The following is a 5,157-nucleotide window of genomic DNA, read 5'->3' as shown; positions in this document are numbered from 1 at the left end:
CCAACCTTAGGCCTCTGTCTCAAGATAGGTCTCTGTCTCAAGATAGGTCTCTGTCTCAAGATAGGTCTCTGTCTCAGGATAGGTCTCTGTCTCAGGATAGGTCTCTGTCTCAGGATAGGTCTCTGTCTCAAGATAGGTCTCTGTCATAAGACCTCTGTCTCAAGATAGGTCTCTGTCTCAACAGTCTTTTCTTAGGGGGTCAAAATAGACACCAGAATGAGTGTTTGGTTCTTCATGTTGTATTTGATGATGTTGCAGAAGGTTGACTTGACAAGGTGCTGCTAGTTAGGTGTTGCTGTCTACAGTGACCACCTCAAAGCTGAATATTTTCCAGTGACGTCACGTTACTTTGAAACCTGTTTACCTCGATGCTAGACCCTCCTCTTCATGTCACAACATGGGTTTCAGAGAAAAGGACCACAAGCTGAAAACTTTCCACTCGATCGAACCAATCGCTGCTCGTATGCCCTTTCATGGTAAAGTATGTCAAATCATGAACACGGAAATACGCAGCAAAGACCTTGTTACTCAAAGACCCAGCTACTCTCTGACAGTCACCATCAGACCATCAGACCACCAGATGGACAGGCTGTGTGTTGCTCTGATTGCATTCTTATGTGAGTAACTTGTTTTACTGGGCCTTATAGCTGGATGATAGCTGATTTCTTGATGTGGTTTTATAGTTGACTAGATTTGTTATCTTATTATTCTGATATTGTGATCACTGTGGTAAAGACATGAGGTTCATCTTTCCATGTGGAGAAGTTTATGATATCAAAGTGACATTCTGTGATTCAGCTGATTTCTTTTTGTTGCTCGTCTGTTTTATAGTTGACTAGATTTGTTGTCTTAATATTGTGATATTGTGGTGACTGTGGTGAATAACATCTAGTACATATTTGCCTGTACAGATGTTTATGATATCAAAATTATATTCAGTATTTCTGCTTCCTGTAGGTGTTTCCTCCAGTCAGTTCATCCTAACACTGTTCCTCTGCTACCTGTAGGTGCTGTTTCCTCCAGTCAGTTCATCCTAACACTGTTCCTCTGCTACCTGTAGGTGCTGTTTCCTCCAGTCAGTTCATCCTAACACTGTTCCTCTGCTACCTGTAGGTGCTGTTTCCTCCAGTCAGTTCATCCTAACACTGTTCCTCTGCTACCTGTAGGTGCTGTTTCCTCCAGTCAGTTCATCCTAACACTGTTCCTCTGCTACCTGTAGGTGCTGTTTCCTCCAGTCAGGATGGGATCTCTGCAGCAGAGGTGGAGCTGAGAGTCAGACCAGGAGACAACATCACTCTCTACTGTGACTGCAACATAACTAATGGAGTATTCATTATGTGGTATAGGAACTGTTCTCACAAGTACCAGCCACCTCTTGTTATTTCAACTACGATTTGGCATAACCCTTTTCCTGGATATAATCTGGTGTGGAACCCCTCTAACAACTCCTATGATCTACTGATTGAGAACATCACTGGATCTGACCTGGGACTCTACTACTGTGGGACTAAGGAGACTAACGTGGTGGATGAAAAACTAATTAAACAGAAAGAGTTGTACCACTATGGAAACATCACCACTAGGATTTCACTTGGTAAGAACTATTATTATTCTATATATTGATCTTCTGGCTGTATCTTTAGTATTATTCATATTGTGTTAGTATTGGTGTGTCTGGTTTCCATTAAATGTTATTTTGAATCAATCATCCGAGGCTGATCTAGGGTCATAAAACATTGCCTCAAGATCATCTGTAAACATCCAATCAGCAGTAGATAATTGACATCTCACTCTAAGAGAGTAGTTCTGTTTGTGTTTAATGTTTTGTCCAGACGTCAGTCCTCCTGAGTCCCCCTCCTCCTCTCCTGATGTAGACTGTGGACTGTGTTGGATGTTGCTGTTCAGTCTGTGTCCTGTGTCTGCTCTCCTCTCCTCTTCCTGTGTCTACTACTTCTGCAGAACAACAGGTAAACTCACTCTCTCACTCTCTGTCAGGAGTCACTTAGTCACTCATTCATTTTTTAAGTCTGGGTATTCCTAATCAACCTTTCTTATTATTCAAATAATTAGCTATGTTTTTAACCTTCCTTTGAAAAGCATCTTGACCACAATATGTAAACATCTATTTACTTTGAACTGATGTGTCCTAGTTTGACCTCAAACGTGGTGTTTTAATGGTGAGAACTCTCCCTCTGCAGCTCCAACTGAGACTCAGGTTCCTCTGAACAGGACTACGACCAGGGGAAGTGACAGCAGTGTGCAGACTACAGTCAAGGTGGGTGTTGTAGTTTTATTTTTGGTAGTCATCTTGATTTGTAGTCCATGTGTTTGACAACCCAGCCTTATTCAAATACTTTTTTCAATGTCAGATATGATCATTAAAAACAGAAGGAAGAAAAGTAAAAATACATAATGTATAATCCTAATGTATGATCATATATAATTAATATTAACAGATTATTAATTTAATATCTCACTCTCTCGCTCTCCTTGTCTCTCTTTCTTTTGCTCTCTCGCTCACTCTGACTTCAGTACCTATACATCCATCAATACCAGCAGAGTGAGACCTGTACCATCCATCAATACCAGCAGAGTGAGACCTATACCATCCATCAATACCAGCAGAGTGTGAGACCTATACCAGCCATCAATACCAGCAGAGTGAGACCTATACCATCCATCAATACCAGCAGAGTGAGTCCTATACCATCCATCAATACCAGCAGATTGAGAGACCTATACCAGCCATCAATACCAGCAGAGTGTGAGACCTATACCATCCATCAATACCAGCAGAGTGTGAGACCTATACCATCCATCGATACCAGCAGAGTGTGAGACCTATACCATCCATCGATACCAGCAGAGTGTGAGACCTATACCAGCCATCAATACCAGCAGAGTGTGAGACCTATACCAGCCATCAATACCAGCAGAGTGTGAGACCTATACCAGACATCAATACCAGCAGAGTGTGAGACCTATACCAGCCATCAATATCAGCAGATTGTGAGACCTATACCAGCCATCAATACCAGCAGAGTGTGAGACCTATACCGGCCATCAATACCAGCAGAGTGTGAGACCTATACCATCCATCAATACCAGCAGAGTGTGAGACCTATACCATCCATCAATACCAGCAGAGTGTGAGACCTATACCATCCATCAATACCAGCAGAGTGTGAGACCTATACCATCCATCAATACCAGCAGAGTGTGAGACCTATACCATCCATCGATACCAGCAGAGTGTGAGACCTATACCATCCATCGATACCAGCAGAGTGTGAGACCTATACCAGCCATCAATACCAGCAGAGTGTGAGACCTATACCAGCCATCAATACCAGCAGAGTGTGAGACCTATACCAGCCATCAATACCAGCAGAGTGTGAGACCTATACCATCCATCAATACCAGCAGAGTGTGAGACCTATACCAGCCATCAATACCAGCAGAGTGTGAGACCTATACCAGCCATCAATACCGGCAGAGTGTGAGACCTATACCATCCATCAATACCAGCAGAGTGTGAGACCTATACAATCCATCAATACCAGCAGAGTGTGAGACCTATACCATCCATCAATACCAGCAGAGTGTGAGACCTGTACCAGCCATCAATACCAGCAGAGTGTGAGACCTATACCAGCCATCAATACCAGCAGAGTGAGAGACCTATACCAGCCATCAATACCAGCAGAGTGTGAGACCTATACCATCCATCAATACCAGCAGAGTGTGAGACCTATACCAGCCATCAATACCAGCAGAGTGTGAGACCTATACCATCCATCAATACCAGCAGAGTGTGAGACCTATACCAGCCATCAATACCAGCAGAGTGTGAGACCTATACCATCCATCAATACCAGCAGAGTGTGAGACCTATACCATCCATCAATACCAGCAGAGTGTGAGATCTATACCAGCCATCAATACCAGCAGAGTGTGAGACCTATACCATCCATCAATACCAGCAGGGTGAGACCTATACCATCCATCAATACCAGCAGAGTGTGAGACCTATACCATCCATCAATACCAGCAGAGTGTGAGACCTATACCAGCCATCAATACCAGCAGAGTGTGAGACCTATACCCTCCATCAATACCAGCAGAGTGTGAGACCTGTACCATCCATCAATACCAGCAGAGTGTGAGACCTGTACCCTCCATCAATACCAGCAGAGTGTGAGACCTATACCAACCATCAATACCAGCAGAGTGTGAGACCTATACCAGCCATCAATACCAGCAGAGTGTGAGACCTATACCAGCCATCAATACCAGCAGAGTGTGAGACCTATACCATCCATCAATACCAGCAGAGTGTGAGACCTGTACCCTCCATCAATACCAGCAGAGTGTGAGACCTATACCAACCATCAATACCAGCAGAGTGTGAGACCTATACCAATATAGCTGGGAACGTGTGACAACGACAGTTTTGATATTTTTAAGAGTTACTTAATTTCGGGGGGAATATTTTAATGTATGTTTTACTTGTTTTAAACCGTTTCATACTAGTGATTTCTTTTTTAACTTCTGTTTGTAGCCTTTTAAGAAGAATAACGAAATTGATTTAGAAAATGTTTTTAAGCTCAAGGAATATGGTTAAATAGCTTTTGATATAGTTGTTGTTTTGTAATTGTAGTTGTGAAAATTAATTGTATTTCATTTGTAAGTGTATTGATATGTGTTAATGTAGCTGAATAAATGTAAATGCAAATATTGATTCAGTTTAATTTGATTTCATGTCATCATTTCTTTGTCTCCCCTTAAGGTCTCTGAGTACAAGGTCATGCTATTTGGTTTGACAAATTCTCCAGCAAACCTTTGAGGTATTTGAGGGTGTGGCTTAGATGTGAAGAGTTGTGATTTAGAGGTGAAGAGGGTGTGGCTTAGAGACGAAGAGGGTGTGGCTTTAGAGGATGACAGATATGCATAACCAGAGCATGGAGGCTAAGGGGCGTGATTTAAATGTTACGTGGTGTGGCTTAGAACCGAAGGGGTGTGGTTTTAGGAGCTAATGGGGTGTGGCTTAAGAGGAAGACAGCGTTGTTGATTAGAACCACAGTAGTTTCTGTGGTTTCATACAAACACGTAGCCCTGGAATCTTTAACCTTGTTCCTGTAAAGCTACCGTCCTGTT

At 42.6% G+C, this 5,157-nt stretch overlaps 1 long non-coding RNA gene across 1 annotated transcript; it reads left to right on the top strand.

Annotated features, from left to right (window-relative positions):
* The first annotated feature begins 1,939 nt into the window (after positions 1 to 1,939).
* LOC123487133 lies at positions 1,940 to 2,565 on the top strand. Its single transcript, XR_006659631.1, has 3 exons — positions 1,940 to 1,967; positions 2,199 to 2,275; positions 2,533 to 2,565. It is a non-coding gene; the product is annotated as an uncharacterized LOC123487133 (long non-coding RNA).
* The last annotated feature ends 2,592 nt before the right edge of the window (positions 2,566 to 5,157 follow it).

The sequence above is a fragment of the Coregonus clupeaformis genome, unplaced genomic scaffold (assembly GCF_020615455.1).
Source record: "Coregonus clupeaformis isolate EN_2021a unplaced genomic scaffold, ASM2061545v1 scaf1478, whole genome shotgun sequence".
In the NCBI taxonomy this organism is placed as follows: domain Eukaryota; kingdom Metazoa; phylum Chordata; class Actinopteri; order Salmoniformes; family Salmonidae; genus Coregonus; species Coregonus clupeaformis.
Note: the sequence above shows the minus strand (reverse complement) of the source record. Positions and strands in the feature narration are given on the sequence as shown.